We start from the raw sequence: 20634 nt of genomic DNA, 5'->3' as shown, positions 1-20634 counted from the left end.
TTCGAATCTTGTCTATGACGAATATTTAGTGGTGGCCACGGATAAGTTAGAAACAGCCAGAGAGTAATTCTGATAGGCAGTGTACATAAGAGTATAGGGTCGGATTACTCGTCTTCCGGGTAGCCCGAACAGGAAAAACCTTCTACCTTTTTTTGTATTTCAACCAATCAAGAGAAATTATTCTGGAGAAGGAAAATTTCTGATTGGTGGAAAATGAAGTTAGTAGGTGCTATCATTCAAATTGGTCATATTTTTACTAGTGATATTACCAATATTTCAACCTTAATAATAACTAAAAGAGCTTAAAACATGCAAAATCACACAATAATTATTATTAAGGGTTGAAAGTGTTTACATGTCAAAAACTGTTCAAAAAGTGGGTTTTAACATGGTTCTTAGTACAATTTCTATCTAAGAGGTATATTTAACCTACTTAGTCTTAAATCAGGGATTCAAAGACTTCTAAATCAAAGATGAGCTCTCGGAGTCTTGATCCACAAATCTTAATTGAAGAAATACAAGACAAGTACAAATTAGGGTTTCTGAACAAGGATTAGCCGGAAGACCACCACGGAAGCTCAAGATTACTAACCGGGGATGCCAACACTTATTTAAGAAACGTATATGAAGATCTACTACGGACCTAGAAACTTATCGGATTCATATACAAATATCAAGAAGTTCCAAGACTTACACACACTGAAACATACACAAATCCCTAATCACACAATACTTCAGATACAACCGCAAGGAACATTCAGAAGTGATTCAGGAGATTGTGTAACAATATTATAAGTCTAAGGAACCCCGAGAAGGTGCATTTACTAAACTTCAATTCAAAACGCATACCAGTATCTAACAACGTACCAGCATACGATAACTACGGAATGCATAACTCAAACTGGCGACCCAGTTAGCCAAACAGGCTACCTAGTTAGCTAAACTGGAGACCCATTTAGGCTAACTGGCGACTCATTTAGGCTAACTGTCGACCTAGTATTCTAAACTGGCGACCCAAATCTTTGCAGATTTAAAACCTGATACCCGAATCTTTAGAAATCTTCATACTGGGAACTCTCCTCCCTCAGCCCGCCAACTAGCAACCCAGATCACCAACTAGGACCCAGGGCACCAAACTAGCGACCCATGTGCCAAAACTGGCAACCCAGGTACCAAAAATGGCGACCCGAATCTTTGCAAATCTTACAAACTAGCAACTCGGTTGAAAAACTAATGACTTGCTCTGCCTATGAATAGAATGGATGATCAGTTGAATTTACACACCTTCACCTCCATATCTCTCTCACTTTATCTCTCTAAAATCTCTCTAGAATAATCCCTAGCTAGCTTTCTTTGTTAGTTAATATGTAAATATATAAATGAGGTGTTGCGGGAAAGAAACTCGAGAAGCTTATCGTAATCTTGTTGCCTGCAGAACGTTTATAATAATAATAATAATAATAATAATAATAATAATAATAATAATAATAATAATTATTATTATTATTATTATATATATATATATATATATATATATATATATATATATATATATATATATATATATATATATATATATATATATATATATATATATATATATATATATATATATATATATATATAAATCAAAAAGGTTTTTGCTTAAGTGTCATTTTGTTATTAAATTGAAGTAATTATTCATTATAATTTAATATATACATATAGATATATAGATATAGATTTACATATATATGTATAGATTATATAATAATACTAAGATATAAATAGATAAGATATAGTTCAATATATACATATAGAATTTCTTACTAATTCTCTCGTGTTGACGTAAACATAAAAAAATATATATTACAATTATTATTATTATATAAAATAATTATAAAATCTAAACTAATGGTGTCTATCTCAATCTCAATTGATAAAATATGGGTTAATTTTATTTTTTACATTTATTTTATCTATTATTTATTTGACCGCCACCTATAAATGATTACTTTCTACAACAATAAAATAAAATAAAAGTAAAATATATTATATATATATATATATATATATATATATATATATATATATATATATATATATATATATATATAAAGGGGCAGGATCAATGGGGAAGTAACCAATCGGGGGGAAGCAAAAAAAAAAATTCGTTTTTTTTTTTTTGGAATTTTTTTTTCCGGCATCAAGATCACACGAAAATATGAACATTTAGAAAAGACACTTCGTGATGAATGTTAATATTTAAGCGGGAAAACGATCGACAAAAATAACATTAAAGATAATATTGTTCGTGAAGAATGTGAACGTTTTTTTTCTTCTTGTTTTGTGAAGTAAAAATTTAGCCCGATTTAGAGTTTAAGGTTTAGGGTTTAGGGTTTGGTGTTTTGAGTTTATTCCATAAACCCAAAACACCAAACCCAAAACCCTAAACCCTAAACCCTAAACTCTAAACCGTTCGCGTTAAAAACTCAATCTAAAGGGGCAGGATCAATGGGGAAGTAACCAATCGGGGGGAAGTAAAAAAAATACATTTTTTTTTTGGAATTTTTTTTTCCGGCATCAAGATCACACGAAAATATGAACATTTAGAAAAGACACTTAGTGATGAATGTTAATATTTAGGCGGAAAAACGATCGACAAAAATAACATTAAAGATAATATTGTTCGTGAAGAATGTGAACGTTTTTTTTCTTCTTGTTTTGTGAAGTAAAAATTTAGCCCGATTTAGAGTTTAAGGTTTAGGGTTTAGGGTTTGGTGTTTTGAGTTTATTCCATAAACCCAAAACACCAAACCCAAAACCCTAAACCCTAAACCCTAAACTCTAAACCGTTCGTGTTAAAAACTCAATCTAAATCCTAAATCTAAACCCTAAATTTCTAAACCCTAATATCTAAACCTTATAAACCCTAATATCTAAACCCTAATAGCTAAAACCACAACATACGCTCGAAAAATACGATAATTGTTATATATTACTTCTTCCAGCGTTTTTCTGCCAAAATAAAAACATTTATCACAAAGTGTCTTTATTAAATGTTCATATTTTCATCCCATCTATAATGTTCGTGAACAAAGTTTTTTCAAAAAATGAAAAAAAAAAGTTTTTGCTTCCCCCCGCTTCCCCCCGATTGGTTACTTCCCTCTTGATCCTACCACTATATATATATATATATATATATATATATATATATATATATATATATATATATATATATATATATATATATATATACACCAAAATTTTTTAACGGATTTATCTTTATGTTCGTTGTGAGTTAAGTTCCACCGTTATCACCGTTCAACTCGAAATAATTTTACGAACGAAACGCAATAAATTATATTCGACACGGAACTTCGATGCACTACCAACAGAGCATTTCTTTTTAAAAATAAATATGGAAGTAATTTGAAATTTTAAGTCTTTAAATTTTTACAAACACGCAAATATAATTATTATAATATTAATTATACATGAAGACTCCCCTGTGTATCATTATTTTGCTGAAATGACTAACAACTTTGATGTCACTACAAAGATACGGTTGAAACGGATGATTTTATTCGTGTGGTGTCGTTAGACCGCAGGACGTCAGATTCAGTTGATCAAGGTAGCGCACAGTTGTTTTGTTTATTAATATTATGAGGGGCCTAAATTTACTTTTACTTTCTAGGGTGTAGAAGGTGTAAGTTAACCTAGTGTCGTATTTTTTAATAGATTAACGAATTGAAAATCAAGTGGATAATAGTCTTTTATTTAAATTACCTAGATAAGGATAGTAGTTGGTTTAAGCTAAAAGTCATAAGTGCGGAAAGGTAAATAAGTGGAAGGATATCCGGAGTATGCAGATCGAGGAAATGTTGACCAAGATATTAGTATTGGGTTAGAAAAAGGTAATTATGCTTATGTTAAGGCTATGCTTGGAATGATGTAGATCTGGTTGGATGAGCCAATTACACAGGCTTACTTGTCTCTGAACTCTCGGATTTCTCTTTGAGCATTGAGAAGTATGTCACTTGGTTGTATAATTGAAAGGTAGCTATATCTCAAAGGTTATCCTCAGTAAAGTACTAGGTTTATTAGTGAGTTGAGCTCTAATACTAACCCTCGTTATTAGTTTGGTTAACTGAATAACAACGTGCCGTGTTGATTGAACACTGATCACAAACGGAAGGAGTTCGTCGGTTTAAGTTGGCAAAACCTTAAATGAAAACTAATAACCACTCCATCATACTAATGAGATCATATCAGTTCAAACATTATACAGCATTACAGTTGATAGACTGAAAGTAAAGCAGATAGAAACCTAATAAATACATAAACAGTTGATATGACTTATTCCTAAGGCAACAATCAAAGAAGAACATGCAATAGGCTTTGGTCATACAGTGAAGGCACTAACTAGATCTTAACAGCTCCTAAGAAGTCTCTTCGGAATAGTAAATAGGCATACTAGGTCATTCATGTCTCAATTCCTAAGTTCCGTGTCCTAAAAGCGCATTAGATGCCTCTCGAGAACTCCGGCCATACCGAGTCCATAGAATCTTCAGATACAGTCTAACCAGGGATCTTAATCCTATGAAGTAGCTAATTTCATATAGATGGACAAGTCCTGATCACAATCTAGGTTGGTCAATCCTTAAGATGCTAGCATACAAATCTATCAAACTTCCTAGATCAGTATTACGACAGTAATCGTACTAAATTAACATAATTACGCTAACCCAAACTTCTATCATGAAAACATACAGATTAATTAAGCTATCATGGTAATATCGGAACGCATTATTAAACATAAAAAGTAAGAACACATATTTAATACAAAAGACAAGCGTTTCGGATAAAAACCTGAAAAGGCTGAAGAAATCTGCCCGAGATCGCAGGGACTCGCCAGGATATCCTCCGGAAAATAAAAGCTAAGCTAACTACTACTAAAAACTAACTAAAAGCTTGAAAATATAAAGTGAATTACAAATTGAGTGTGTTTTGAAATAGATGGAGAGAGCCCTTTAAATAGACTTGGAATTTGCCTGCAAACGGCTGGCAGGCCATTTGGCAAGCCGTTTGGCAGGCCGTTTGTAGGGGCCATTTGCCAGACCAAGCCGTTTGCAGGGGCCATTTGATCAGGGCATGTGGCAGGCCGTTTGTGAGCCAGGCAGGCTGTTTGGCTTCCTAGTCAGCTGAAATTCACAGGATCGTAACTTGATTTCTTGTCTTTCACCGTTTTCTCACTAGAATCTTCGTTTTAGCTACGTTTTACTTGATTCTTTTTGCATCGCCTTCGTAATTACTTAACCTAGAAAATCAATAGAAAAAACGATAATTTTGCCGACAAAGTTTGAATTTTTATTGTTCTAGGGCTTAATTTTGGGGGGGAAATGTGACTTTTAGGCAGATATCAAATACCCCACACTTAGCTTTGCTTGTCCTCAAGCAAAAAGTGGGAATATAAGGTTTTTTCTAATAGAATCTCCCTTGCCCACCCGTGGATCTTTTTATTATGCCTTCATCAGAAGTCGTCACATCTTTTGAAAGTATTAGAAAAAGTATCGAGCTTCGATAATTTAGTCGCTAGATTTCAATTGCATCCATAGTGAAAAAGGTGTACCTTCCAACTCTCAGATGTAGAGTATAGATGATCAGGCTCCTCACTAGCGAATCACTCATATCACTCAAGTGTTTAGGGTGTCCTAATCTAATTGTATTGTCGCTCAGAAGCCAGTCGTGTAACAGTTCTCATCATAGGCTTGGTAAAGCATCGATATCTCTACTGGTTAAGTAAGGACGACATTGATCTTCTTCCTAGGCAATCTTTCAAGAGGAAGACGGGTTGTAGGGTTTGTTTGGGAAATTTTTATGGATTGGTGAAAGGTATCCAGATCTTTTGATTTAAAGAGAATTGATAGACTTTGATTCTTCAGAGTATCCATTTTTGAATAGAGAGTGGCTTGGAATTCGTAAAAAGTTTCTTCGAAAGACGGATTTTGCTAAGACTTTTGTCTAGAATTTTCTTTTGCTCCTTCGGTATTCTTCTTTGGGGCAATTTCTTGGGTTTTTCTTTGCCTTTATTTCTAGAGACTTTGCTCTTTCATCAATTTTATTTTATTTTATTTTATTTTTTTTGGCATACCCTTTCTTCATAACTTTTGTCTTTCGTTCCTGGGCCCCAGAGAGGAAGTGATAATCCACTGAAAATAGGTCTTTGACCTATCAAAAATAATCAGGGGTTCGAAATCTTTTAACAAGTGCTTTTGAAGCGAATTTGATCGATCTTTCTCTTCATTAATCTCTGGATCTTTTGATAAATGGAAAGGGGAATGAAGGTGAATGGGTAGTGTATTTTTGGGAGTGAATTTGGGGTGAATATTTCCGATTCATCAACTCTTTATGTGAGTTGGTTGGTTTAAATTGCGTGGAGTGGAAATGGAAACGGATGGTTTTTTGTCTTCTCTATTCAGAATGATTTCGGAAGGAGTATCGCACATGCACCATGTATGGCGCTTACTAACCATTGGTCTCGAAACGTATGTTAGAACCAAGTTCTAACTTGAACCGTACGTCGGCACGCTCATCAATTGAAAGACAAAGTACTTTAGATTTGATGGGTCGTACAGATACTTTGGGTCCAAGAATCCTCACTTTTGGGAGTAGGGGCCGTGCTTGATCATGCTAGCTTTTTACATATTTTCTTAAAAGAAATCTTTTGACACAAAACATAAGTTTCAGCTTAATCGTTCCGTTCTAAAGAATGTTCCGAAAACTGATTTCTAGCAATTTTATTGGATCTTTTGGAAAAAACAAGGTAAGAATTTTTTTCGAAATCACCCAATATCCATTGCTTAATTACTTTTTAGACAAAAGAATTTTTCAAAACTTGGTGTTTTACAGTTATTCATCCTTTAAACCTTTACCCAATACCCCACACTTAGAAGAACATTGTCCCTAATGTTCTCTGAAAAAGATATTTTAATACTTTATAAATTAAGGACATTGTCTTCTAAAATTTCTAAGTTGGTTGCGGGGGTGACCCCACACTTAGAGATTTTAGTGCGTAATAATTGAAATAGTTTGAGGAAGAATTACTTCCCTATGGTCATGTTACTTTTCTAGTGCTGGGCCTTCCTACGGTCGATTTCCTAATTGCTGGAAAGGACCAGTCTCTTTTGATAAAATTTCTGCATGAAGAACAAAGGTAGCATTTCCACTATATATAACTTTTAGTACAATGCTTCAAAAAGAGAAAACTAAAAGTAAAGAAAGTAAAGTAATCTATGAAATACTATCCTGGTCAATGTGCTGAGTCGTCTCTGCGAAGTATCCATGAAGTCCGAAGGGATCATCATCATCCTCTAGTCTCGGCAAATACTCAAGTGGTTGCCCTACATCCAACTCAGGGCCTAGTAGTGAATCTAGACAAAGGTCTGATGGCAATTCCAGGTGTGACAAGCTCAGGAAAGGATCCTCATCAAGGATGTTCCCGGTAATCTCAAAGGCCTGGGCCATGGGTGGCTCAACTGATATGGGAATCGTGACTAGGTGACAACCCTCAGGTAGCGCAGTTACTGGGACTACCTTGGTGACTGGAGTAGGTGAAATGGCTAAGAAAGGTGGCGTGATGGGACCGGGAGTAGCATGTGCTGGGATGGCAGCTGAAGCGACTGAGTGAACTGAGAACGGTATGGAACGCCTGAGGGTAGCTTGACGTGTCGGCTGAACATGACGTGCTAGCCTTAATGACGACGGGCCCAGAGTAGTACGTGGCATCCCCTCGCTTTAAAGGTATGTTCTAAGTGCTCGATAAAGTCTCAGCTGGTCTCTGAGTAATGCCCATACAACATCTGGGTCATTCAAGGTAGCTCCATAATGTATCATCGTTTGTGGGTCATGTGTCTCTAGTGGCTGTGTATACTCAGCAGGTCTCCTAGCTAAACGTCTGAAGCGTCGAAGAGGAGGTGCTGGTGGTGCTGTACCAATATCTTCCTCAACACTCTCCAATATCAATCGCCTTGGGCCTAATTGCCCTGTTGATGGCCTGTTCTGATCAGCGCTGCTTTCCGATGAGTAAATCCTCAGAGTCCTCCTCCTACGAACTGGGATGTAAACTGAAGCTCCTGAACTTGGCATTTTCTGCCTGAACACATTCAACAAACTTGTAAGTACTAAGCGAAAGTATGGCGCTTACTTGTTAGTACACAGAGATAATATTTTTGTAGACTGAAAATTGTAACATCCCGCCTTTTTCCGTTTACCTTCCGTTATACTATTGTAAAGTTCGTTATATAATTATAACATCTTTCGTTAATACGCATTTTAAAATATGTCGTTTAGGTAATTCACGCACCCGCTCTTAAACTTGAGGGACTAAACTTACCAAGTGACCAAAGTCTTGACTAGGTCAAGTGGTCAACTCTTCTTGCTCCACTCATTCACCACCTCCTCACTTTCTAACACTTCCACTTTTTACTCTCAAACCCTCAATCAAAGAATCATCATCCAATTTAAATCTAGCAAGCGTTCTTCAAAACAAATTACATAGTTGGAATCCTTGCAACTTCCTCTTCGAATCCATACCAACTTCATTACATTTGGGTAACTTTCTAAAAACACTAGATTTTGTGTTCTTGATGTCTTTAACTTATAAAAGTGTTAATTAGTGTCTATGGCTCAAGTCTAACATGATTATGTGATTTATATGCTCGATCTTGTTATTTTAAGTAATTAGCATAAACTTGAAATTTGGTGTGTTTGATCTTGTGATTTGTTTGCCTAAATGTTGTTAGATGTTAAAAGTGCATGTATTAAATGTGTTACTAGCATCACTATCTTCAATTTGATGTGTAGGTTGACTTAGAAAGACTCCATAAACATAATTTCAAAATTTGTAATTTTGAGTTAGGGTTTGATAGAAGTAAAATGGGTTTTTGATGCATTTAATGCTTTGCAATATCAATTGTAAGTGTTTAGTTGTATTGCATGCGTAATTACCTATGAAATGGCGTATTATATGCGTGCATTTGGTTTCCAAATCATTGGTTGCATTTATGAGCTTGTGTATCGTTAAAGATGAACATTTAATGCGGTTATGATTATTGTAAATGCTAAAATTGATTGATGACATGTGTTTGGTTGTATTCCTCGCTAAATTACCTTTCCAACGATGTATGGTATGCGTTTTAAGTGTTTACGGTTCATTAGTTGTGATAAAATGAGTTTTGGCTCGAGACTTGAATACTTGCACCAGCCCAGGTACCAGCTCACGTTGAGTGTCGCGGCGCGGCCATCCTTGGTCGCGGCGCAGCATTAGGCGTGTTTGGATTCTGATCAAACTTACACTTTTACGAAAAATATTTGCTATGCTACGCACCTCCGATTCACATGTAACTTGTTCTAACATGCTTATATATGATTAAAAACCTCAGAAAAATAGTTCGGGACCCGACCCGAACGTGTTGACTTTTTGTTGACTTTGACCCGACCAAAGTTGACTTTTAATCAAATTTAACCAAATTTTTATGCAATCATTCTAACGTGCTTTTATCTTTGTATCTTGTATGAAACTTGGCAACGTGATTCACATGCTATACGTAATCGAGTCGTAACGAGCCATAGGACTAATTGAACAACTTTGACCCATCATGTTTACCGTTATTGATACAACCTAATTGTTTAGGTCAAGACTAGCATTCGTGCTTGCACACGTTACATTGTGAAGTACATTTTACTATCCGTGCAACCAAGGTGAGATCATAGTCCCACCTTTTCAACAACTTTTACTTTTAAACTATGGGATGAGAAACATATACGTATCATACTTTTATGCTTTGAACACAAGTACGAAAACAAACATTCCACAACGAGTTAGAACAAAAAGCCTCCATTCAATTATCATTGGTTACAATTGCAGGGTGTAAACGTGAACTTATGTTATGTGATCACATTGGGCTTGACGAGCCCTCATTCGGACGGTTCGCTACCGTTAGCGGATGAAATATATTTTCGAGTATAGTGTATGTTCTAACACTACGTAACATGGTACAAAACAGTTAAGTTTGATAATTGGGTGCTCGTGAACATACTTTTGGAATACAAACGATTTGGATAATCAACTATATTAAATCTTGTAGTTCAAAGACAACGTTACTTTTACACCTATGATTTCACCAAAGTTTTTCATTGACAGTTTTCTATATGTTTTCTTAGGTCCTTGAACGCTAGGTGATACATGCTTCCGCACATTATTTTTGATACTTGCTTGGATGTCGAGTATACATGCATAGTGGAGCGTCTTTGACTTAACTTAATTTGTGTCGCATAGGTTTCAATTGTACTTAAAATGTTGTAACATGTTTGGTCGTCGAACTACTTTGTAAACTTTGAAACATCTTTATAATTGAAATGAATGCGACATATTTTGGTCAAACATAGTTTTAAAGACTTATGACCACGTAACAGGACCTAAGTAGACGGCGCCATCAATGACGATTTTGTCGGGTCGCTACAGATGGTATCAGAGCGTTGGTTTTAGGGATTTAGAGTTCATTGGTATCAACCCCGAGTCATAGGGTACATTAGTGAGTCTAGACTACAACCGGCATATAGACTTGAAGTAGGAATTACTTGACTACTTGTGCATTTATACTCGAATGTTTCTACTCATATCTACTCTTATTTCATCTTAATCTCACGTTGTTTAATTTGATTAACACTCCACCCTGACTTAGGGAAATAATATCGAATGCATATTTGAATTAGGGTAATATAATTTCCGGGATTATATTACGGTGACTCATATGAACGTTCCAACATTATGACATAAAGAATTTAAGGCGAGTCAAGGAAAATTTTCTCTTTATCCTCATTCCATATCACGGTTAGTATTATTGAGAATACTAATCAACGATATTCTTGTGTTTTGAAGGAACGATGCCTCCTCGCCGTGTACCACATCATGAAATACCCGAACAAGCTCTACAACGAATGATAGCTACCACCGTGGATGCGGCCATGGCCGGTCACTCATCCAACAACAACAATAATAACAACAACCACAACAACAACAACAATGGAGCCAGTAATTCAAACGAGGGATGCTCCTATAAAGCTTTCATGGGATGCAAACCTCACACCTTCGATGGAACCGGGGGACCGGTTGTGCTCACCTGATGGTTTGAGCAAACGAAAGCCGTCTTTAGCATAAACAATTATCGGGACCAAGACAAGGTCAAGTACTCCACTCACACTTTCACCGGTGCCGCTCTCACTTGGTGGAACACCTATGTGCAATCGATGGGTGCCGATAAAGCCCACGCCCTCTCTTGGGATGATTTAAGGGAAAAGATTATCATCGAATATTTCCCTCGTGAAGAAACCCGAAAGCTCGAATAAGAACTAAGAACTCTAAAAGCGGTGGGAAACGATCTCAAGGCTTATAACCAACGATTTTTTGAATTAGCCTTGATGTGCCCAAACCTTGTGAACCCCGAGTCTTCAAGGGTTGAACTTTACATGGATGGTCTTCCAAAGAGCATCAAACACGGAGTAATTGCATACAAACCCACTAATCATCAAGAAACCTTGAATATGGCCCGCAAATTGATAGAAACGGTGGACGCAATCGTAGTACCGGCACCTAAGGCCGAGGATAAATCGGGTGGCAACAAAAGAAAATGGGAAGCCATTCCATCAATCAACTACCACAACAACACCTTCACCAAAAAGTCTTTCACCTCCGAAGATAAGAAAGGTTATGTCGGGAATAAACCATTTTGCAACAAGTGCCACAAACATCATTATGGTGAATGTGGCAAGCCATTTTGCAACAAATGTCAAAGGAGTGGCCATGTGGCAAACGATTGTAGAAACGCCACTCCCGTTGCTCAAAAGGGGCCAAATGCACCAAGACCGGGTGTTTGTTTTGAATGTGGCCAACCGCGTCATTTTAGGAATGCGTGCCCAAAGAAGAAAGTTAACCCCAATACACGCGGCTGAGCTTTCAACATCAACACCGAGGACGCCCGGGATGACAATGAACTAGTCACGGGTACGTTTCTTCTCAACAATTCTTATGTCTCTTGTTTATTCGATTCGGGTGCCGATAAGAGTTTTGTAACCAAGACCTTGACTCATTCTTTTAGCACTCCACCACTCCTACTAGATACTATTTATACCATTGAAGTGGCCAACGAAAAACTATTGAGTGCCGACAAATTCTATCTGGGGTGTACGTTAAACTTAATGGGTAAAGAGTTTGAAATTGACTTGATACTTATAGAACTAGGGAGCTTTGATGTAATCGTTGGTATAGATTGGCTAGCCAAAACGAAATCCCACATTCTTTGCGATCTTAAAGCGATTCAAATTCCTATCGAGAATGGTGAACCCTTGATTGTCTATGGCGATAAGAGTTGCACCGGACTCAACCTCGTCTCGTGCCTTAAAGTTGAAAAGTACCTTCGTAAAGGTTGTTTCGCGATTCTAGCCCACGTTAAGAAAGTTGAAACCGATGAGAAGCATATCGATGATGTGCCAATTGTTAGTGACTTTTCCGATGTATTTCCCTACGAATTGCAGGGTCTTCTACCTCATCGACCGGTTGAATTCCAAATCGATCTTATTCCGGGAGCCGCACCCGTAGCACGTGCACCATATAGACTTGCCCCATCCGAAATGCAAGAATTGCAAAGTCGAATTCAAGAACTACTTGACCGTGGTTTTATCCAACCTAGCCATTCACCATGGGGCGCTCCGATTTTATTCGTTAAGAAGAAAGATGGATCCCTACGAATGTACATCAACTATCGTGAACTAAACAAATTGACGGTTAAGAACTGATATCCTCTTCCACGCATCGATGACCTCTTTGATCAATTACAAGGATCTCGTGTATATTTGAAAATCGATCTCAGCTCGGGTTATCATCAATTAAGGGTTAAGGGGGAAGATGTCTCCAAAACCGCTTTCTGGACTCGTTATGGTAGTTATGAATTTCTTGTAATGCCATTTGGTCTCACTAATGCACCGACGGTGTTCATGGAACTTATGAACCGCGTGTGCAAACCATACCTCGATAAATTCGTTATCGTATTCATCGATGATATTTTGGTCTTTTCTAAAAGCAAAGAAGAGCACGAACAACATCTCCGACTTGTGATTGAACTCTTGAGACAAGAACAACTCTATGCCAAATTCTCCAAGTGTGAATTTTGGTTGAAGGAAGTTCAATTTCTTGGTCATGTTGTAAGTGACCAAGGTATTAAAGTCGATCCCGCAAAAATCGAAGCCATTAGTAAATGGGAGACTCCTACTACTCCTACTCACATTCGTCAATTCTTGGGTCTCGCTAGGTACTATCGTAGATTCATCGAAAACTTCTCTTTGGTTGCACGTCCTCTAACCGCGTTAACTCACAAGGGAAAGAAATTCATTTGGGCGACCGATCAAGAATCCGCGTTTCAAATATTGAAGACAAATCTAACCACCGCTCCTATCTTGTCACTTCCCGAAGGCAATGATGATTTTGTGGTATATTGCGATGCCTCTAAACATGGTTTTGGGTGTGTATTGATGCAACGAAAGAAAGTCATTGCTTATGCCTCTCGACAACTAAAAATTCATGAACGGAACTACATGACACATGATCTCGAACTCGGAGCCATTGTCTTTGCACTCAAAATGTGGAGACATTATCTTTATGGGACCAAAAGTACCATCTTCACCGATCAAAAAAGCCTCCAACACATCTTCGACCAAAAGCAACTAAACATGAGACAACGACGGTGGATTGAAACCTTAAACGATTACGATTGCGAGCTTCGTTACCATCCTGGGAAGGCAAATGTAGTAGCCGATGCCTTAAGTCGAAAAGAAAGAGCGGTGCCTCTTCGTGTCCGAGCTTTAAACATCACCATTCACACCAACCTCAATAGTCAAATTCGTGTAGCCGAAGATGAGGCTCTCAAGGATGAAAACATCTCTCTCGAACACTTGAACGTCCTCACCTCTCGATTCAAAGTTAAGGAGACCAGACTCCGATATTTCGCCGGAAGAATTTAGGTGCCTAGTTATGGGGACTTGCGAAGCCTTATTTTAGACGAAGCCCATAAGTCAAGATATTCGATTCACCCCGGTGCCAATAAGATGTACCATGACCTCAAAGAACAATATTGGTGGCCGAACATTAAAAGGGACGTTGCTACTTATGTTGGAAAGTGCCTAACTTGCTCCAAAGTCAAAGCTGAACATCAAAGACTGTCCGGACTACTTCAACAACCCGAAATCCTGCAATGGAAGTGGGAAAGGATAACGATGGATTTTATCACCAAACTACCAAAGATGGTGGGCGGTTATGATATTATTTGGGTTATTGTTGACCTCCTCACAAAATCCGCACACTTCCTAGCCATGAATGAAACCGACAAAATGGAAAAACTTGCACAACTTTACATTAAAGAGATTGTGGCCCGTCATGGTATGCCTTTATCGATTATTTCCGACCGAGATGGCCGTTTTGTTTCTAGATTTTGGCGTACCGTACAAGAAGCATTGGGAACGTGTTTAGACATGAGCACCGTATATCATCCACAAACCGATGGACAAAGCGAACGCATAATTCAAACCTTGGAAGATATGCTACGAGCTTGTGTTATCGATTTCGAAAAAGCTTGGGACAAGCACTTGCCTCTCGCCGAATTCTCTTACAACAATAGTTACCACGCGAGTATCAACGCCTCACCTTTCGAAGCTTTGTATGGCCGAAAATGTCGTTCTCCTCTTTGTTGGATCGAAGTAGGAAACACACAAATCATCGAACCTGAACTCATTCATGAGACAACCGAGAAGATCTTTCAAATCCGAGATAGGCTTAGGACGGACCGTAGTCGTCAAAAGAGCTATACCGACAAAAGACGCAACGACCTCGAATTCCAATTCGGTGATCGCGTAATGTTAAAAGTCGCACCTTGGAAGGGTGTAATCCGTTTCGGAAAACACGGGAAGTTAAATCTGCGGTATATTGGTCCTTTCGAAATCTTGGAGCGTGTTGGAACCGTTGCTTATTGTTTAGATCTTCCGCCTCAATTGAGCTCCGTTCATCCTACTTTCCATGTATCCAACTTGAAGAAGTGCCTTGCCGAACCCGATGTCGTCATTCCTCTCGAGGAACTTACTATTGATGACAAACTTCATTTTGTGGAAGAACCGGTTAAAATCGTGGACATCTCCGTCAAGACGCTAAAACAAAGTAGAATTCCTATCGTTAAGGTCCGTTGGAATGACAAAAGGGGACCCGAGTTTACTTGGGAAAGACAAGATCAAATACAAAGAAAGTACCCTCATTTATTCTTGGATACGGAAACGCAAGGTCTCTAGGAAGAAAGAACGACTACTATGCCTACTTAAATTTCGGGACGAAATTTCTTTTAAGGAGTAGGTAATGTAACATACCGCCTTTTTCTGTTTACCTTCTGTTATACTATTTTAAATTCCGTTATATAATAATAACATCTTCCGTTAATACACATTTTAAAATATGTCGTTTAGGTAATTCACGCACCCGCTCTTAAACTTGAGGGACTAAACTTGCCAAGTGACCAAAGTCTTGACTAGGTCAAGTGGTTAACTCTTCCTCCTCCACTCATTCACCACCTCCTCACTTTCTAACACTTCCATTTTTTACTCTCAAACCCTCAATCAAAGAATCATCATCCAATTTAAATCTAGCAAGCGTTATTCAAAACAAATTGCATATTTGGAATCCTTGCAACTTCCTCTTCGAATCCATACCAACTTCATTACATTTAGGTAACTTTCTAAAAATACTAGATTTTTGTGTTCTTGATGTCTTCAATTTATAAAAGTGTTAATTAGTGTCTATGGCTCAAGTCTAACATGATTATGTGATTTATATGCTCGATCTTGTTATTTTAAGTAACTAGCATAAACTTGAAAATTGGTGTGTTTAATCTTGTGATTTGTTTGCCTAAATGTTGTTAGATGTTAAAAGTGCATCTATTAAATGTGTTACTAGCATCACTAGCTTCAATTTGATGTGTAGGTTGACTTAGAAAGACTCCATAAACATAATTGCTAAATTTGTGATTTTGAGTTAGGGTTTGATAGAAGTAAAATGGGTTTTTGATGCATTGAATGCTTTGCAATATCAATTGTAAGTGTTTAGTTGTATTGTATGCGTAATTACCTACGAAACGGAGTATTATATGTGTGCATTTTGTTTCCAAATCATTGGTTTCATTTATGAGCTTATGTATCATTAAAGATGAACATTTAATGCGGTTGTGATTGTTGTAAATACTAGAATTGATTGATGATATGTGTTTAGTTGTATTCCTCGCTAAATTACCTTTTCAACGATGTATGGTATGCATTTTAAGTGTTTACGATTCATTAGTTGCGATAAAATGAGTTTTGGCTCGAGACTTGAACACTTGCACCAGCCCAGGTACCAGCTCACGTTGAGTGTCGCGGCGCGGCCATCCTTGGTCGCGGCGCAGCATTAGGCGTGTTTGGATTCTGATCAAACTTACACTTTTACGAAAAATATTTGCTATGCTACGCACCTCCGATTCACATGTAACTTGTTCTAACATGCTTATATATGATTAAAAACCTCAGAAAAATAGTTCGGGACCCGACCCGAACGTGTTGACTTTTTGTTGACTTTGACCCGACCAAAGTTGACTTTTAATCAAATTTAACCAAATTTTTATGCAATCATTCTAACGTGCTTTTATCTTTGTATCTTGTATGAAACTTGGCAACGTGATTCACATGCTATACGTAATCGAGTCGTAACGAGCCATAGGACTAATTGAACAACTTTGACCCATCATGTTTACCGTTATTGATACAACCTAATTGTTTAGGTCAAGACTAGCATTCGTGCTTGCACACGTTACATTGTGAAGTACATTTTACTATCCGTGCAACCAAGGTGAGATCATAGTCCCACCTTTTCAACAACTTTTACTTTTAAACTATGGGATGAGAAACATATACGTATCATACTTTTATGCTTTGAACACAAGTACGAAAACAAACATTCCACAGCGAGTTAGAACAAAAACCCTCAATTCAATTATCATTAGCTACACTTGCAGGGTGTAAACGTGAACTTATGTTATGTGATCACATTGGGCTTGACGAGCCCTCATTCGGACGGTTCGCTACCGTTAGCGGATGAAATATATTTTCGAGTATAGTGTATGTTCTAACACTAGGTAATATGGTACAAAACAGTTAAGTTTCATAATTGAGTGCTCGCGAATATACTTTTGGAATACAAACGATTTGGATAATCAACTATATTAAATCTTGTGGTTCAAAGACAACGTTACTTTTACACCTATGATTTCACCAACGTTTTTTGTTGACAGTTTTCTATATGTTTTCCCAGGTCCTTGAACGCTAGGTGATACATGCTTCCGCACATTATTTTTGATACTTGCTTGGATGTCGAGTATACATGCATACGCGGAGCATCTTTGACTTAACTTAATTTGTTTCGCATAGGTTTCAATTGTACTTAAAATGTTGTAACAAGTTTGGTCGTCGAACTACTTTGTAAACTTTGAAACATCTTTATAATTGAAATGAATGCGACATATTTTGGTCAAACGTAGTTTTAAAGACTTATGACCACGTAACGGGACCTAAATAGACGGCGCCGTCAATGACGATTTTTTCGGATCGCTACAAAAATAATTAAAATAAAATAAAGAAAATAAAAAAGAATAAGTAAGGGGTGCCTCCCAAGAGCGCTTTGTTTATCAAGTCGTTACAGCTCGACTTTTCTTTGCCAGATCTTCAGAAAGGATCAAAGGAGAAGAGGTGCTCCTCCTTATTGTGGTCTTCTAGATAAGCTTTTAGCCGGTGGCCGTTGACTTTGAAGTTGCCAGTAGGTCCTTTTAGTTCCACGGCTCCGTGTGGAAAAATATGTATAACTTTGTATGACCCATTCCATCTTGATTTAAATTTTCCAGCGAACTTCTTGAATCGAGAATTAAAGAGCAGAACTTTATCTCCAGGAGCGAACTTTGTGGGAAACAATTTTGCATCATGTGTCAGCTTCGTCCGTTCCTTGTAGATGTATGACGTTTCGTACGCTTGGTCTCTTAATTCAGCGAGTTCATTCATCTGCATCTTCCAATGCTTAGCGGTAATTGAGGGATCGAGGTTGCAGGTCTTCAGTGCTCAGAGAGCTTTATATTCGAGTCCTAGCGGAAGGTGACCTGATTTTCCATAGATCATGCGGTAGGGTGTAGTCCCTAGAGGATTCTTGTACGCAGTTCGGAATGCCTACAGAGCATCATCTAGTTTCTCGGCCCATTTATTTCCATGATGGCTGACGGTGCATTCTAGAATTCTCTTGAGTGCTCTGTTGGTGACCTCAGCTTGTCCGTTAGTTTGCGGATGATAGGTAGTGGACATTTTGTGGGTAACTCCGTATTGTTGCATCACCTTCATAAATTGGGTATTGCAGAAGTGTGTGCCTCTATCACTTATTATAGAGCGGGGAGCTCCAAATCGGCAGAAGAGTCTCTTCAGGAAGTTGGTGACGACCTTGGCATCATTGGTTGGAAATGCTTGGGCTTCGACCTATCTAGAGACGTAATCTACTGCTACGAGGACATATTCTTTCCCATTAGACTTTGGGAATGGCCCCATGAAGTCTAATCCCCATATATCGAAGATCTCGCAAGATTAGATATTAGTCTAAGGCATCTCATTCTTCATAGAGATAATACCTTGCCTTTGGCATGCGTCGCAATGCTTTACAAGCTCTTACGCATCTCGGAATATAGACGGCCAATAAAATCCTGATTCGTAGATTTTTCTTGCGGTTAAGTTTGCTCCATGATGAACTCCGGTTGGTCCGTGGTGGCATTGGTGAAGAATTCCTGCTGCTTGTTTTTCATCTACGCATCTCCTGATTATCTGATCAGGGAAAATTCTAAACAGGTAAGGGTCTTCCCAGTAGTACTACTTGGCATCCCTGAAGAACTTCCTTCTTCGAGATGTACTCATTCCTTTTTATACTACTCCGCCAACTAGGTAGTTTGCCATGTCGGGATACCAAGGAGTATCGGTGAATTGTGATCCTATGTGAGCTTGTCCTAAACTCATAAGCTGTTCTTCCGAAAAATTATCTCTGATATCTTGTTCAGCCTTGTTCAGCAAGTTGTTCCATCGCCGGGTTCTCCAAATGACTTAGATGGTCTGCGGCGACGTTCTCTGCTCCTTTCTTATCTTTACTTTTAATATCGAATTCCTGAAGGAGTAAGATCCATCGTAGGAGTCTTGGTTTAGCATCTTGCTTAGTGAATAGATATTTAAGGGCTGAATGATCTGTATAAACCGTAGTTTCGGACAGGATGAGATAGGAACAGAAGTTGTCAAAGGTGAATACTACAGCTAGCAGCTCCTTTTCCATGGTAGTGTAATTCTCTTGCGCTCCAGTTAACGTTTTGCCAGCGTAATAGATTGGATGAAAGTGCTTATCTGTCCGTTGTCCGAGTACAGCTCCAACTGCGAAGTCACTTGCATCACACATGATTTCGAATGGTAAACTCCAATCAGGAGCTATCATGATGGGTTCATGTGTTAGCTGTTCCTTCAGATAGTTGAATGCTTTAATACATTCTTCATCAAAGACAAACGGAACTTCCTTTCCTAGGAGATGAGTGAGAGGCCGTGTGACCTTTGAGAAATCTTTAATGAAGCGTCGGTAAAAACTGGCGTGTCCAAGGAAACTCCTTACTGCTTTTACTGTGGTAGGTTCTGGAAGTTTTGTTATGGTCTCAATCTTAACCTTATCAACTTATATTCCTGCTTTTGAAATCTTATGTCCTAAAACTATCCCTTCTTTAACCATGAAGTGACATTTTTCCCAAATCAGAACTAAATTTGAATCTTCACACCGGGTGAGCATCTTGTCAAGGTTAGAAAGGCACGAATCAAAGGTACTACCAAAGACTGAGAAGTCGTCCATGAAGACTTCCATACAACGTTCAATCATGTCATGGAATATTGGTACCATGCATCGCTGAAATGTAGCTGGTGCATTGCATAACCCAAAGGGCATGCGTCGATAGGAAAATGTTCCATAAGGACAGGTGAAGGTTGTCTTTTCTTGGTCCTTTGGATCGAGGGGAATCTGAAAGTAGCCTAAAAAACCGTCGAGGAAACAATAGTATTCATTTCCGGATAGACGTTCCAACATTTGATCGATGAAAGGTAATGAAAAATGATCTTTTCGGGTTGGATCGTTTAGTTTACGATAATCTATGCAAACCCTCCAACCAGTGACCTCCCGTGTTGGAATAAGCTCATTATTCTCATTTTGAATTATGGTCGTCCCTCCTTTTTGGGTACCACTTGAACATGACTGACCCATGGTGAATTAGAAATGGGATAGATTAGACCGGCATCCAGAAGTTTGATTACTTCTTTCTTTAAAACTTCTTGAATCATAGGGTTGACCCTTCTTTGCCTCTGAACTGATGGTTTGAAATCATCTTCCATGAAGATCTTGTGGATGCAATAGTTGGGGCTGATTCCTTTTATGTCGGAGATCTTCCAAGCAATTGCCTTCTTATGTGATTTCAAAACTTGAAT

The sequence above is a fragment of the Rutidosis leptorrhynchoides genome, chromosome 5 (genome assembly GCF_046630445.1).
Source record: "Rutidosis leptorrhynchoides isolate AG116_Rl617_1_P2 chromosome 5, CSIRO_AGI_Rlap_v1, whole genome shotgun sequence".
Lineage (NCBI taxonomy): Eukaryota > Viridiplantae > Streptophyta > Magnoliopsida > Asterales > Asteraceae > Rutidosis > Rutidosis leptorrhynchoides.
Note: the sequence above shows the minus strand (reverse complement) of the source record.